Source organism: Cervus canadensis, chromosome 11 (assembly GCF_019320065.1).
Source record: "Cervus canadensis isolate Bull #8, Minnesota chromosome 11, ASM1932006v1, whole genome shotgun sequence".
In the NCBI taxonomy this organism is placed as follows: domain Eukaryota; kingdom Metazoa; phylum Chordata; class Mammalia; order Artiodactyla; family Cervidae; genus Cervus; species Cervus canadensis.
This window is the reverse complement of record NC_057396.1, coordinates 5064715-5082060: the sequence shown is the minus strand read 5'-3', so window position 1 is coordinate 5082060 and position 17346 is coordinate 5064715. Positions and strand designations below refer to the sequence as shown.

At 40.1% G+C, this 17346-nt stretch overlaps 2 pseudogenes; one reads left to right on the top strand and one right to left on the bottom strand.

Annotated features, from left to right (window-relative positions):
• The first annotated feature begins 11603 nt into the window (after window positions 1-11603).
• On the top strand, window positions 11604-11915 carry LOC122450581 (annotated as a pseudogene).
• A 995-nt stretch (window positions 11916-12910) lies between these two features.
• On the bottom strand, window positions 12911-16201 carry LOC122450023 (annotated as a pseudogene).
• Window positions 16202-17346: the final 1145 nt, after the last annotated feature.

Below are 17346 nucleotides of genomic sequence, written 5' to 3'. Positions count from 1 at the left end.
TAACCCTTCCCAAAGTAGAGGCGCTTTTAAACTTAAATGACCATAGCCTGGTGTTAACCATGTAGATCCACCCCGTAATTGTGGGAGTTTTCCTTTTAATAGATGAGTGGTTAATTTTTTTTATTGAGACTTAGCTCTTCACTCCGATTGAGTTTGAATGACCCTAAGAGAAAACTTAAATCTATGGCCAGCATCCGAGCAGGTATTATTAATTGGCCAGGTAAGAGAATCCCATCTAGTAATATCATGAATAGATAGAACAGGACTGAACATTCATCTAAAATAAATTTCCTAGGGGGTATCAAATCAGAGCCCTAGAGAACAGAAATCCACCAAAGTAACCCAGAAGTACTAGACACAGGTAATTGGCCACAACGCAACAATTGGATTGAGTTTTAAACTAGCATAGGATCATGTCCATGATAGAAAACATTTGATTGATAGGCATAGGTCCAAGGAATCAAGAAAATGTTATATATGATAATACAAGTCAGATCAGCATCTTGGGCAAGCTGCCTACTTCTGATGTCATCTTCTCGTCCTAGTATAGTGTAGTTTCCTCTGTTGAGCATCGTTTTAAGGTGAGCTTGAGTTCAGCAGGCCTCCCTATAGACCAGTCCAGCTTAGGGCCTTTGGAAGTGGGATTTAACCCGAGTCAATTTCCCTTCCATTTCACTGGGCATGAGCTCGTTTAGAGTACCTGATAGAAAGGTCCTTCCATCCAGATTGGACAGAGTTCCTTAAATTATGTCCTCTTCCAGTGTTGGTTGCAGGTCATGTGTGAGGCATGTGATCTTCATCCAAAGACAGATTACTGAACAACCCTAGAAACAACCCTCGAGTGTCTTTTAATAATTCAATTAAATTTTACATTAATATACTCGAACAGCCAAGAATTATCCAGGAAATGAGTCTTAGTAGATACAGGCCTCCATTAACAAACTGGAATTTAACATTCATTGAAACATCTTTTTCTTTCTAAAATCACTGTCATTTTTACCAAATATAACCAAATTAAGACTTGTTTGTCATATAGGTCTGGTCTCAATAAACTTGGATTGATGATTTATATACCATAATCTATCATAGACTTTTTTGCCTTGTTGAGACTTTTATAGAGTCTCAGACTGAACTTTTAAAATAAAACCTTTCAGGGCTGGGAAAGTCATGCCAAAGGCTTATCACAGATTTTGCCTAAGAGATCTAAGTGAATTCCTCCCTTCTCAAGGTCTCAAAAATTCCTTGATATTTCTGTACCTGTTATTGAGATAACCTTCCTAACTTATCTGATAAAGTTACTGGAAACTAAGAGCGTCCTATCTCTGGAGGGTTCAGATAGAAAAGATAAATGTCTCAATTTGTTTATAAAATATAATTTTATCAAATTACTCTCATAATTAGTTTGAGGGAAATTTTTTTTTTCTTACACCTGAAACACAGATTCAAACCGTAAGTTTTCAGATAGAAACCATAAAAGTTATAAGCATATTCACCAGTTCATTCAGTCCTTTTATTAACCTTTGTGAAGTCATCAGGTTTTCCATTAGAATCCTTACCCAGTTCAGAAATTGGTATTTATTCAAAAGTCCTTTTCATAAATCTTCTTGAAGAGGAAGCATTTTTGTGAAACTTGGTTAGAGCTATGACAATATTTTGAGATAGTAACTAGCATTATGCCTGATAACATTTTACCCAAACATGTGAGGATTTTAGGAACTCCATACTGTTTCTAGGATATCTATATTAGTAACATTTACCATACAATATAACCCGAAACTTATTACTCACTTGACAATACTTCCCATGTAATTCTGTATACAAAATGAACCTAATTAGTGTAATATCTCTCTTTGGGGTGTTTCAGGGGCCCTTTGAAGCATCTCCAAATTAGCTAGAAAACTTCTTCATTAGAATGATTTAAGAAGGTTTGTCAACAAATATCAAAAATGTTTAGAACACTCAGTCAGATAAGACTATAGGTCATTGTGAAACAATAGCTATTCAGTTAGCCAAAGTAACAATAAAGGATTTCAGAACAGATCGTTTAAGAGATAAAGAAACTTAAATCTATTGTCAAAGGCAGTTCAGTATCTGAAGAAAAGATGTCCTCTTAACAGAGAGGAAAGCTAAATTCAAGTTTTTACACCAGCTTACTTTATTTAAAAGGTAAATTTAATTTATTTTACACTTAGTCCTAAACATGTACAGAACTCTTTCCTCATGGTTCACTTTTCACAAACCTATCACTTTCTGTACCTATTACTGTGTTCTTCCATCCTAAAAAGTCACCTGTAAGTCAGGCTTACTTCCTTTTCCTTTCACAAAATGCAATTCCATTCCTCATACCTTCTTTACCAAAAACACACTTCCTACTTTCCTTAAGCAACCGAGAACTGACTTTTATATTAGCATTTTATAGATTGGTGAGCATAAATACCAATGACAATTTCTAAAAACTTGCTTTCTTAGGGAGAACATTTTAGGATGGCACCAAACATCATATATTTTTAATCCCAAATCTCCTGAGTTTCTCTGTAACAGGAAATTAGTGTTTAGTAGTAAATGTTTCAAAATCTTATTTTATTTGGAAATGACTTAGCTATTCAATAGATTTTCAACACTTAGTTTAGCACAACCCTTAGAAGTTCAAGTTACCCCCATCTGGAGAGACTATTGTAGACACATAATTTAGACACATAATTCCTAAAAAGCATAATTATTTTTAATAGAGTCTATCTAAAGGCTCATATCTCATTTATATTTTTAGAAATTTCATCACTCGAGGTAATTTCCTTGCTGACAAACTTGTAAAAGATATAATAATATTTAACTTACATTAAAATTAGTATAATGAAAATATTCTGTTTAATTACTCTTAGACATGTCTACATTAGTTAGATCAACAAACAAACATTAATATCAGGTATTTAATACCGAATATTTCCCAGTTCACATGAACCTGAAATTCATTTAGGTTAATTTCTCTTGTATTTAGAATTATTTGATTTGTAAGTGTGTATTTTTTTTAAGGCCAATTAGATTAGAGGTCATTTACAAGCTGATCTCAGCAATCAGCAATATTATCCAAAAAAATAAAAACACACACTGAGACATACACATATACAAATAGACCCAAGAGATCCTATAGCTTTGTTTTCCAAACTTAGTCATGAATAAAAAATCACTGGAATAAGATTTTTAAAGACTTTGTCCCCCGCCCCTTTTTTTTTCCTTTTGGTCTCAGGCATTAGAGATGGTCTAGATAAGTGATCCAGAGAGCTCTGGTCTAAAGGTATCAGTTCAGTTCAGTCACTCAGTCATGTCCGACTCTTTGCGACCCCATGAATCGCAGCGCACCAGGCCTCCCTGTCCATCACCAACTCCCAGAGTTTACTCAAATTCATGCCTGTCGAGTTGGTGATGCCATCCAGCCATCTCATCCTCTGTCATCCCCTTCTCCTCCTGCCCCCAAGCCCTCCCAGCATCAGGGTCTTTTCCAATGAGTCAACTCTTCGCATGCGGTGGCCAAAGTATTGGAGTTTCAGCTTCAGCATCAGTCCTTCCAATGAACACCCAGGACTGATCTCCTTCAGGATGGACTGGGTGGATCTCCTTGCAGTCCAAGGGACTCTCAAGAGTCTTCTTCAACACCACAGTTCAAAAGCATCAATTTTTTGGCGCTCACTCAGCTTCTTCACAGTCCAACTCTCACATCCATACATGACCACTGGAAAAACCATAGCCTTGACCAGACAGACCTTTGTTGGCAAAGTAATATCTCTGCTTTTTAATATGCTATCTAGGTTGGTCATCACTTTCCTTCCAAGGAGTAAGCATCTTCTAATTTCATGGCTGCAACCACTATCTGCAGTGATTTTGGAGCCCCAAAAAATAAAGTCTGACACTGTTTCCACTATCTCCCCATCTATTTCCCATGAAGTGATGGGACCAGACGCCATGATCTTAGTTTTCTGAATGTTGAGTTTTAAGCCAACTTTTTCATTCTCCTCTTTCCCTTTCATCAAGAGGCTTTTTAGTTACTCTTCACTTTCTGCCATAAAGGTGGTGTCATCTGCATATCTGAGGTTATTGATATTTCTCCTGGCTATCTTGATTCCAGCTTGTGCTTCTTCCAGCCCAGCATTTCTCATGATGTACTCTGCATATAAGTTAAATAAGCAGGGTGACAATATACAGCCTTGACATACTCCTTTTCCTATTTGGAACCAGTCTGTTGTTCCATGTCCAGTTATAACTGTTGGTTCCTGACCTGCATACAGGTTTCTCAAGAGGCAGGTCAGGTGGTCTGGTATTCCCATCTCCTTCAGAATTTTCCACAGTTTATCGTGATCCACACAGTCAAAGGCTTTGGCGTAGTCAATAAAGCAGAAATAGATGTTTTTCTGGAACTCTCTTGCTTTTTCGATGATCCAACGGATATTGGCAATTTGATCTCTGGTTCCTCTGCCTTTTCTAAAACCAGCTTGAAGATCTGGAAGTTCTCGGTTCACGTATTGCTGAAGCCTGGCTTGGAGAATTTTGAGCATTACTTTATTAGCGTATGAGATGAGTGCAATTGTGCGGTAGTTTGAGCATTCTTTGGGATTGCCTTTCTTAGGGAACGGAATGAAAACAGACCTTTTCCAGTCCTGTGGCCACTGCTGAGTTTTCCAAATTTGCTGGCATATTGAGTGCAGCACTTTCACAGCATCATCTTTCAGGATTTGAAATAGCTCAACTGTAATTCCATCACATCCACTAGCTTTGTTAGTAGTGATGCTTTCTAAGGCCCACTTGACTGCACATTCCAGGATGTCTGGCTCTAGGTGAGTGATCACACCATTGTGATTATCTGGGTTGTGAAGATCTTTTTTGTACAGTTCTTCTGTGTATTCTTGCCACCTCTTCTTAATATCTTCTGCTTCTGTTAGGTCCATACCATTTCTGTCCTTTATTGAGCCCATCTTTGCATTAAATGTTCCCTTGGTTTCTCTAATTTTCTTGAAGAGATCTCTAGTCTTTCCCATTCTGTTGTTTTCCTCTATTTCTTTGTATTGATCGCTGAGGAAGACTTTCTTATTTCTCCTGGCTATTCTTTGGAACTCTGCATTCAAATGGGAATGTCTTTCCTCTTCTCCTTTGCTTTTTGCTTCTCTTCTTTTCACAGCTATTTGTAAGGCCTCCTCAGACAACCATTTTGCTTTTTTGCATTTCTTTTCCATGGGGATGGTCTTGATCCCTGTCTGCTGTACAATGTCACGAACCTCCGTCCATAGTTAATCAGGCTCTCTGCCTATCAGATCTAGTCCCTTAAATCTATTTCTCACTTCCACTGTATAGTCATAAGGGATTTGATTTAGGTCATACCTGAATGATCTAGTGGTTATCCCTACTCTCTTCAGTTTAAGTCTGAAATTGGCAATAAGGAGTTCATGATCTGAGCCACAGTCAGCTCCAGGTCTTGTTTTTGTTGACTGTATAGAGCTTCTCCATCTTTGGCTGCAGAGAATATAATCAATCTGATTTCAGTGTTGGCCATCTGGTGATGTCCATGTGTAGAGTCTTCTCTTGTGTTGTTGGAGGAGGGTATTTGCTATGACCAGTGTGTTCTCTTGGCAAAACTTTATTAGCCTTTGCCCTGCTTCATTCCGTACTCCAAGGCCAAATTTGCCTGTTACTCCAGGTATCTCTTGACTTCCTACTTTTGCATTCCAGTCCCCTATAATGAAAAGGACATCTTTTTTGGGTGTTAGTTCTAAAAGGTCTTGTAGGTCTTCATAGAACCATTCAACTTCAGCTTCTTCAGCGTTACTGGTTGGGGCATAGGCTTGGATTACCGTGATATTGAATGGTTTGCCTTGGAAACAAACAGAGATCATTCTGTCATTTTTGAGATTGCATCCAAGTACTGCATTTCAGACTCTTTTGTTGACCATGATGGCTACTCCATTTCTTCTAAGGAATTCCTGCCCACAGTATAGATATAATGGTCATCTGAGTTAAATTCACCCATTCCAGTCCATTTTAGTTCACTGGTTCCTAGAATGTTGACAGTCACTCTTGCCATCTCCTGTTTGACCACTTCCAATTTGCCTTGATTCATGGACCTAACATTCCAGGTTCCTATGCAATATTGCTCTTTACAGCATCGGACCTTGCTTCTATCACCAGTCCCATCCACAACTGGCCATTGTTTTTGCTTTGGCTCCGTCCCTTCATTCTTTCTGGAGTTATTTCTCCACTGATCTCCAGTAGCATATTGGGCACCTACTGACCTGGGGATTTCCTCTTTCAGTATCCTATCATTTTGCCTTCTCATACTGTTCATGGGGTTCTCAAGGCAAGAATACTGAAGTGGTTTGCCATTCCATTCTCCAGTGGACCACATTCTGTCAGACCTCTCCACCATGACCCGACCATCTTGGGTGGCCCCACACGGCATGGCTTAGTTTCATTGAGTTCGACAAGACTGTGGTCCTGTGATCAAATTAGCTAGTTTTCTGTGATTATGGTTTTAGTGTGTCTGCCCTCTGATGCCCTCTCACAACACCTACCATCTTACTTGGGTTTCTCTTACCTTGGACGTGGGGTATCTCTTCACGGCTGCTCCTTACCTTGGATGAGGGGTATCTTCTCATGGCCGCCCCTCCTGACGTTGAACTTGGAGTAGCTCCTCTCGGCCTTCCTGCCCCAGCGCAGCAGCCACTTCTTGGAAGTGGGGCAGCTCCTCTTGGGCGGGGCCCCTGACCTCCGGGGTGGGGAAGGTATAGGAGGACTTATTTCCTCAAGGCAAGAATTCTTAAAGAGATAATTTTTTTTCTTCAAGCTTCCTCTGGAGGCTAAGGATTATTGTGACCACATTGTCAAAAATCATATTTTTCTGTGACCATAGTTTTATAGCCAAAATTTAAACCAGTTAGCACTCACCTTGGCCCTGATAACAAGGGCAGATTGTTCCCAGCAGGGATTGTCCACCTGGGGAAGTAGGGGTCTTGGTTTGATCAGCCCCAGGCTATTGATTACAGGAGGAATTCCTGGACATAAGAGAACTTCAACCCATTTTCCTATCACATGTCAATAAAGATCTAATATTTTTAGGCCATTTTTCTTGTCATTGGATCATAGCTATAGATTGACCAGTCCAAAAAAAAAAAAAAAATACAAAATTTTTTTTTCCCCAAGGGGTTCCCAGGTGGAGTGTGGAACCTTAGAGTGAACAATTCCCATATTAAATCGAGCAGTTTGTACCAGATGTCTGTGTGCTCAAACCAAACCAACAAAACCAAACCGAACCAGAACTTCACCAGCCGGGAGCCACACTCCAAGTGAAACAAAAGGCAAAGAGATGCCCAGAAATCAAAAGCCAAGTAACAAGAGTGGCTTCAAAAGATGGTTAAGTGATGCCCAGAAAGCCAAATGGCATAAATGCCAAACGTGACTTCCCAGTTCCACTAGACCTGTGACCTGGCAAAGTCAGAGCTAGCAGCCTTTTTTAGTTCTGATAGAGTTTTGAGCAATTTCTTCCTGCTTTCCAGCAAAGAAATTACTCTATCATTTCCTGTTTTAGAAGCTTCTAGATGCCAGTCAAAGTAAGCATGGCCGACCTTTTCTAATTGTGTGTGCAAAAATGTCGATTTTGGAATATCAAAAGCACTCCAATTTGGCCATTTTAGGTTGAGATCTCTTTTAGTATAATTTCTCCAATTAACTAGGTACTTTCAAGTATGAGCTCCATACATATTGTACATGAATCTGGCTGGAGTGTTAGTCAGAGTCTGGCTTTCTGACACCCCTTTGTTTCTGTTTTTGAAAGATTCTGTTTCCCATTTTAAGCCAAATTTGTCAGGGATAAAAATCACCAGTGAACTTATGTAGTGGGCCCATGTGCTATTTGTGAGCTTAACTCCTCCAGGAGTCACCCCAGGGTCATTTCAGCTCTTATCTGCCTCGGATTCTGCTTCTGGCAATCTAAGACCACCATGGCTGCTCAGGTGGCTGAAAGGTCAGTTCTTGTATGCGACCCTTGGACGAGCAAGTATTTTAATTAATGAATAGGTTTCCCTATGGGACCACTGCATAGTATGAGGACTAGGCCTCCACCACTCCTGTAAATTGCTCAGTCACCTGAGAAAACCGAAATCGGCTGGGAGGAGTCTTGTCCCTTTCCTTCAGAACAAAGCTCTCATATGTTTTCCTCACTTTTATCCTGACAAATTCTATAATGGCAGTCAAATTGAGGAAAAGTGTCAGATCAGTTTCTTAACCACTTAGCCAAGACCCCTACAGCAGAGTCCCCTAAAACAGAGCGACCTCAGCATCTCTCAGCTGAGCCCCAGGTATTCCTTGATTTTTTTCCCAATCGAACCCCCCACTACCCAGTTCTTTTCCACTGGGTGGGCAATTCTGGCATCTTTCAGCCAGCCTCCCATGCAGTATCTTTTGACTGGGAATTTCTCAGTATCTTTCAACCAAGCCCCAGTCAGTGTCTAGACCAGGAGTAGGTATGCCCTGGATGTTTCACCTCCCCCCCCCCCCCCAGTATCATTCCTCCTGGGAGGGGGCAGGCAACCTGCTCCACTGCCAAATAAAACTCAGAATCTCAACCAATATGGGAGATTCAAGACCAGGAGAGACATACCCAAATTTGTCTGCACTCCCAGAGGAGGTGAATGGGTGCAAGGGGCCACTGCTGGTACCAAAGCTCCAGTTCCTCATGGAGTCCAGTTGAAGGAAGGAAGTCCACTCTGGGTCCCTTCATGGTCGCCATAACTGTCAACTTAAAAAAAGATGTACAACTTGAGAGTTGCAAGTTAAGTTTTATTTGGAGCGAAATGAGGACTGCAGCCCCGGAGACAACATCTCAGATAGCTCTGAGAGACTGCTCCAAAGCGGCAGTGGGGGAAAGTCTATATATAAGGTTTTGGTGAAAGGGGAGTTCAATACCACAAAGCACTCATTTTAAAAAAGGTTTTTTGTTAGTCATGAGGATCTAATATCACCATGAAGGGATTTAGTGCTTCTCTAGACATGAGGAGATGCAAGGATTGAGATCATAAAACCTATTCCTAAAAACACCCAACTATCTAAAGACCTGTCCCACCAGATTCCCTGGAGCACAGAGTGCCTCACTCCACCCTGACCTCTCTCAGGGGTTGTTAAAGGTCAGTAGTTATAGCAGCATGGGGTTCAATCTCTGGGAGATGGAAAATGCCTTTGTTGTTCAGTCAATGCTTTTGGTAAATGCCAATTTGTAGTTGACAGGATGAAAGCAAGGACAGAGGGAAGTCAACTTCAAAGGTGAAAAAAATTGCAGGGCCAGACCATGAAAGAACCCTCAAATTTTAAATTTTTGGTAGCTAGAGTTTTCTCTTGAAGGAAAGGGAAATCATTGAAGTATTTTAAGCAAGAGAGTTACATGATCTGCCTTGGATTTTAGAAAAATTCCTCTGAGTAGATATCACATAGATGACAGGTACAGTTTAACTCACACATTCCTCATCATTAACAGCAACATGTGAGGGTCAAATGAAGAATTCTTCTGGAGTCTTAAAAAAACTATTTGAAAATTTTCAGGTCAGGTAATCCTGAGTTCTCAGAAACAACTAACTAGAAGGATTTGTCCTTTCTCTGCAAGTGGGATTGAGTTGGGCTTTAATAGTCCCTCTATGAATGAGGCTTGGTTTCAAGGCAAATTTTATTATTCGATTGGAGAAAAAATTAAATTTTTTTAAATTTTCATTACTCAACTGCCTCCTGGTAAACTTGCTTTCTCCCTCACCTCCACATACTTGGCTGCTGGGATCCAGAAGCAAGGAAGCAGTGAAAAGTGTTATCAGTCTTGCATAAGATCAACCCCTCCCTAAAGATCTTCCGAAGACAAAGCCAAACAAGGTGGAGTTGGGTAGGGTGGAAGCTTCAGGCTCAGGCTTGCAGGCTGGCTTGAGGGATTAGAGGCCCTGAACAAGTTAGAGGGGTTATTCCGCTCCCTTTGTTTCCCATAAGGTGATATGTGAGTTGGTTATGTTTTGATTTCAATGATTCGCCCCTGAACATTGCTTTTGAAACTGCAGTTTACAGGATTAGCTAATCACCATGCTGCAATCCTTGTTTAAACCCACTGTACTGTGATTTAATGTCAGATTGCTCTATGCCAACTTCAGGTGCTATTCATCCAGCCCTAGCCTTGCATGGGGAGGATGACTTAGTGGGTATGGGGAGGAGTTGTTTGGCTTCTTCTAAGAGATCCCCCAAGAGGGGAAGTTGTGAGAGAGTGAGTCTTGTCAATATCAACTCCTTTTTTATTTTTTCTAGTTGATTATATGGGACACAGTGCAGATCTGGCATTCAGCCTTGAGCTGCTCCCAATTTGTTCTATAATCTAAGACTGTTTCTTCCATTCTCTGTTGTTGTTGTTCAGTCACTCAGTCATGTCCAACTCTTTGTGATCCCATGGACTGCAGCATGCCAGATTCCTTTTGTCCTTCACCATCTCCCAGAACTTGCTCAAACTCATGTCCATTGAGTCAATGATTCCATCCAACCATTTCATCCTCTGTCATCCCCTTTTCCTCCCACCTTCAACCTTTCCCAGCATCAGGGTCTTTTCTAATGATCAGTTCTTCCCATTGGGTGGCCAAAGTATTGGAGTTTCAGCTTCAGCATCAGTCCTTCCAATGAACATTCAGGACAGATCTCCTTTAGGATGGACTGGTTTGATGTCCTTGCAGTCCAAGGGACTCTCAAGAGTCTTCTCCAACATCACAGTTCAAAAGCATCAGTTCTTCTGCACTCAGCTTTCTTTATGGTCCGACTCTCACATCCATACATGACTACTGGAAAACCATAGCTTTGACTATACAGATCTTTATCGGCAAAGTAATGTCTCTGCTTTTTAATACACTATCTAGGTTTGTTATAGCTTTTCTTCCAAGGAGCAAAGTGTCTTTTAATTTTATGGCTGCAGTCACCATCGGCAGTGATTCTGCAGTTATGAGAGTTTGACTAAATGCTGGATGTTTCCTTCTGGCTCTAGGAGGGTCCAGATCATCAGAGCAGTCAATATCAAATCCTTGCATTTAAAACATAGCATGAAATTATAATCTAATGAACCCTTCTCCTCAGACACTCTCTGGGTCTACATCTGTGCCTGTCAACCAGTCTTTGTCATTGAAAATTGATTTCTAAGTGAAACTGCAAATCTTGTCAAACATACAGGGTTACATAAAGTTGATGAAAGTAAAGCCTTTGACAAACAAAATTTAGTATCTAAAAGCCAAAGGACAAAATCAACAAGGATGTTGACAAGGTAAGTGCTTTAAAAGAGAAGTAAATAGCAAAATATTTAATAGAGATGTTTAGGGGAAAATAGTGAAGCCCATTCACATTCTTTTAAAAATGATCAGTCTGTAAAAGTCAAACACAATGATGAAGGATATCAGAAAATGATGCCAATAAAACAGTAAATTCTTGATTTGGGGGAATTATAAATGAAGATAAAATATACTTACTTTATAATTTAATTATGGTTTTCAAAATAAAATGCAACGAACAGATGGGTGAGATTCAGCTGACCAGTTGGGGTGACGGGCTCTCCGTCCTGAACCATGGCCCAGTTTGTCTGTGACCTCACAGAGAAGGCCCCTGGCACTGGTCAGTGCTGCTGTGACTTACTTGAAGCCTCAATTGGCTACGTTTTGGTTCTATGCCAAGGTTGAGCTGGTTCCTCAACCCCTGCTGAGATCCCTACAGCAATTCAGAGCTTGAAAAATATTATCACCAGTGCTAAAACCAGTAGCTTCAAATAGCTCACTGTTAAGGAAGCTCTACTGAATCATTTGGAGGCCACTGAGGTGTGAATGTGGTTTTATGTTGGCGAGATCATAGGCAACTATGGAATCATTGGCTATGATGTTTGAAGACTAATTTTTAACATGTGATTATATTTGCTTTATTATTCATCCAAGTGTTCTTGGATCATGTGTGAGCAGATTGCTATTTGAATAAAATAAGACAATGTGTCAGAAAAAAAATGCAATCAAACTTTGACATTTTGGTTCCCTTTTAGTGTCCATCTTAGGTGATCATTTTTGGATGCCAGCATCTCCTGTGTTTGTTCATTTTCCTTGTTTCCAAAACAATTTAAGGTGTCTAGCATTCTTTGTTGAATATCAGTATATTCTAAATTCTTACTAAATAAATATACTAAATATTAGTATATTCTAAATTCTAATTCACCAAAAGGATCCACTTCCTAATGCCTCTCTTATGGTCTTAATTTTTTAAATATATTTTGCCTACTAAATGGCATTTTTAAGTAGCATTTTTTTTCTCTTGTTAAATAAAATTTTGTGCACTTACTTTGAATTAGCACCACAGATAGTGGCTATAATTATAGTTAAAAGTCGAGGTGTCCTTCTGACCTCTAGTCATACTCAATGTTGGACACCATGTGTTTGGAAAAGAAAGAGAGCTTCCAGGGCTTGCTCAGGACATAGGCTCCAAGCTGTGGAGAAGAGGGGAGAGTAGACAAGAAACTCAGATGATAATATGGTCACTCAGCTGTGATTGGGCAATTGAGTAGTAGGTCTAAGTCTTTCCAAGTCTGGGGAGAATGAAAGAGTGAGTGGAAGTGAAGTGAAAGTCACTCAGTCGTGTCCAACTCTTTGGAACCCCATGGACTATACAGTCCATGGAATTCTCCAGGCCAGAATACTGGAGTGGGTAGCCTTTTCCTTCTTAATTTATGCCAGGCCTGCATCAGTTCAGGTCTGAGTGCCATTGAGGTGAACAGGAGGCACAGTGAGACAAATATCAGGTTTGGGTAGATGTGAATTTAAGTTGAGGACTAACAGGAAATGATTATTTGTTGTTGTTTCCCAAGGTTTATTGAAAATATTACAGCACAGCAGAAAAGACTCACACGGCTCCACGCAGTGTTTTGAAATTCATCCGGACTCCAGGCTGAGTGACCTGCAGGTTGGAGAGACCGCCCAAGTCCAAGAGCTTCAGCATTTCCTTCCTGTCAGGATCTACTTCAATGATTTCCTGATCCAGGGCTGAGACGTCAGGCACGTGATTGTCTCTGTCTCTCCTCCTGCAGCTTGATGGCGATTCCTCTCACCGGGCCTCTCTGAATCCGCTTCATCAGATGTGGGATGTAGCCAGCCATCTTGTTGCGGAGCTTCTTGCTGGGAATAATGGTGGTCTCTGCGCAAACCTGCTTGTTGGTGTGGAAGTCACTGCCCAGGCGCGTGTGGTACTGCTCAAAGACCCGGGCTGCCTTTTGGTGCAAATGCGGCACCTGTTGGCGGGTCCTTGGAAAAAGAGCAGGAAATGATTTTTTTTTGTCTTCCCTGGCTGGATGGCATCACCGACTCGATGGACGTGAGTTTGAGTAAACTCCGGGAGTTGGTGATGGACAGGGAGGCCTGGCATGCTGCGATTCATGGGGTTGCAAAGAGTCGGACATGACTGAGCGACTGAACTGAACTGAACTGAGTATACTCAGAGGAAGCTGAATTTATGCCTGGCAAAGTTTTCTTTCTTTCTTTCTTTTTTCTTTCTGTCTACGTCTGCTTTCTCTGTTCCTGTGTCAGAGACTTGGGGAGCTATCCTGCATGGCAGTGATGAAATCAGCTTTGTTAGAAGTGTGAAGTCCTTTCCAACCCTACTGTTTTAGATTTAAGTGCTGCAGATAAAGGAGAAAAGAGTGAGTATAATCTTAAAATGTTTAAAAATAATTATAATTAGTAATACTGACACATTAGTAATATTGACACTTAGAGAATTAAAAAAAAAAGAAAAAAAATCATCTAATAACTTCACCTGTCTAAACAATGACCAGTATTCTGGTGTTTTTTCTTAATTTTTTATTTGTATGGTTTTTGCTTTCTTATCTATTTTTGTATCATTTTCTTTCACTTACTATTATATAAAAAATGTTTCCATGTTGTAATATGGTCTTGATAAGGAACAAAGGGCACATCATAATCTAGTGACTAAATGAATCATAGTTTTCTTACTTTATTATTGGACAGTCAGTCAAGTTTAAAGCTTTTGTCTTTGTCTTTTTAAGGTATTGTTTTTTTATGGGCTTTTGGAGCATACTGTTTCTTGTGGACTTAAAATTTGAGTGGGAGAAAGAATTTCCTAGTGGTCTAGTTGTTAGGACTCCACGCTTTCACTATGGAGGGCTCAGATTCATTCCCTGGTTGGGAAATTAAGATCTCACAAGCAGCAAGATGCAGCCAAGAGAGAAAAAAAATGAATGGGAGAAAAAAATAGTTTCATTAATTTATTCACTTAACTAATACTAACTGAATAAGACACCAAATTAGGTACTGGGAATAAAGGACTTCAAGGAAAGGCTCAATGATTCTTCAGATATAGTACAAGGAATTGCCAGATCAGTTTTTTTTAAATATATAATTTTATTTATACATTTATTTATTTATTTTTGGCTATGCTGGGTCTTCCTTGCTGCGGGGACTTTTCTCTAGTTGTGGCAAGTGGGTGCTACTCTCTAGTTGTGGTGCATGGGCTTCTCATTGCGGTGGCTTCTCTTGTTGCAGAGCATGGGCTCTAGGGCTCATGGGCTTCAGTAGTTGCTGTGTGCGGGCTCAGTATTTATGGCTCCTGGGCTCTAGAACACAGACTTAATAGTTGTGGCACATGGGCTTAGTTGCTCCACGGCATGTGGAATCTTCCCGGATCAGGGATCAAACCTGTGTTTTCTTCATTGGCAGGCGGAATCTTTACCACCAAGCCACCAGGGAAACCTGCCAGATCAGTTTTAAACTTACACTGATTAACCAATGGCAACATCAAATCCATACTTCTGAAAACCAGCAGTCAGGTATAGGCTTCCCCTATTAACCACACTTTCATGGCTGAAGGTCAGCCAATCCCCATATACTCCACTTCTGAAAGTCTGCCAATCTTGGAAGTTCCCGTTTCCCAAAACTTTATATAAGAGTAACTCTTAAAAAATTTGAAATGGTAACTATGTGAGAAGATCGCTATGTTAATTACTTGATTGTGGATGATTTCACAATATATATCAAAACATCATATATACACCTTAAATATATACAGTTTTTAATTTGCCAATCAAACCTCAATAAAGCAAAAAAAAATTATTTCTAGCTTTCTACTTTGTTTAGAGAGACACTGCACAGCTTTCTCTTTCTTAGCAAGCCAAAAATATTCAGCTTTTTTTTTTTTTTGGCAGCTTCTTCATTTCAACAGCAGTATCAAGGATAAATAAAAAATATTCCTTCCCCTTAAAGACATCATGACTTAGAGATAACTCACTTACACACAAAAAACTATTATAACTAGGTATGCCACAAGAGAAGTGGTAACAAAGAACCATGTGAATTCAGAGAAGAGTCCTTCCTACTAGGAAGTTCAGAGAGAGTGTCACAGAATGGACCTAGAAGGAGGTATAACTAGAGTTGCTTATACCCAGGAATAAAAATATCACAGTAACAATCACAAAGATTTTTTGTTTTCATATTGTATGAGTCTGCTCAGGCTGCCATAACAAAATGCCATGAAATAGGCGGCGTAGACAACAAAATTATTTTCTCACATTCTGGAGGCTGGAAATTTGAGCTCAAGGTCCAACCTGTTTGGTTTCTGATGACAGTGCTGTTTCCAGCTCACAGATAGCTGTCTTTTTGCCATTTCCTCACCTGATAGAAAGAGCAAACTCTCTGGTGCCTCTTATGAGTTTACTAATTTTATTGGATAAGGCCCTATCCTGAGAACCTCATTTAACCCGAATTATTCCTTGCAGTTCCTATCTCCAAATATAGTCACACTGAGGAGATTAGCGCCTGAACAGATGAATTTGGGAGAGGACGCATTTCAGTTCACAGCATATATGAATTTCAGAATGTCACTCAAATTACAAGACACACAAATAATAGACTTGACAAAACTTAGCAAGTGATTTGAAATTGACTGAGGAGAGAGTAAGAGAGAGAAGTTAGAGGTTAGGGTGTTTTACAGATTCCTAGATTGGTGACTGGAAGTAATTTAGTGAATGCAGAAGAAATAAGTTTGAAAAAAATATAGAGTTGAACATGCAGATGCTCTACCTATGGAAAATTCAGATAGTCTCTGGTCTTGGAACAGTATATGCTGCAGTCGCCGGCCTCCTAGATGGCCGCAAACAATTCTTACCTCCAATATTCATGCCCTATGCAGTTCCTTCTCATGCTGATCCATATAAGCAGCAGGGAATAGCAGAAATGGTGGTGTGAGTCTTCCAAGGCCAGGTATTAAAAAGATACTGTGACTTTGTTTCTCCTTGGATCACTCAAGCTGGGAAAGAGAGTTGCAGTGCTTTGAGGACACACAGGGAGTTGTCTGGAGAGCTCCACATGGCGGGGAACTGTGGCCCATCTGCCGACAGCCAGCGCCACCTGGCCTCGTGGGAACGAGCCGCCTTAGAAGGCAATGCTCCAGCCCCAGTCAGGCCTTCAGATGACTGTAGCCCCTGATACCATCCTGACTGCCACCTCATGAGAGACCCTGAGGCAGGGTCACCCACCCAAGCCACTGTCAGATTCCTGATCTGCAGAAACTGTATGAGATAAGAAGTATTTATTATTTCAGGCCACTTTTGGGGGGTAATTTGTTAACAAAAGATAATAAATCTGCTTTAGAGATTGGGAGTCATTCAGCAGCAATCTAAAGAGTTAATAATACAGCATTGAGATTTTTAAGAGCATGGATTCTAGAATGGCTAGGCTTAAACCGTGTCTCTACCATTCAACTTCTGGGCCTCTATTTTCTCATTTGCAAAGTAAGAAAATAAAAAATTGTACTTATCCCCAGCACTCCAGTGGTTGAGTTTTCATGCTTTCAATACAGGGGTTGTGGGTTCAGTCCCCAGATCAGGGAACTAAGATCCCTCATGCTGCAAGGTGCAACCAAAATTTTTTTATAAATAAATTGTCCAACACCTTGTATAGGACAAACAGACATTTCCAAATTTGGAATTTCAAGTAAAATATCAAAAAAAATTTTTTATTATATTATTTTATTATTAATTATACCTATCTTATTTTTTAAAGGTTGATTAACACATATAATTACAATAATGCCAAGGACATAGCATCCTTCTTAGCCATTATCATTAGATGGTGCTACTCAGTATTATAATCTAAGTAGTACTATAGTAACAGGCAAGCAGGAGAACTGGAAGTTCTCCAGGAGAATATGGAGTAGTCAAAAGAAGCTGGCTGTATACACCAAAGCTGCAGAGCTTCAGTTGCTCCAAATCATAATTTCACGGTCTAGTGGACTTTAAGAATTTGTCCCAGTATTTCCCCACCA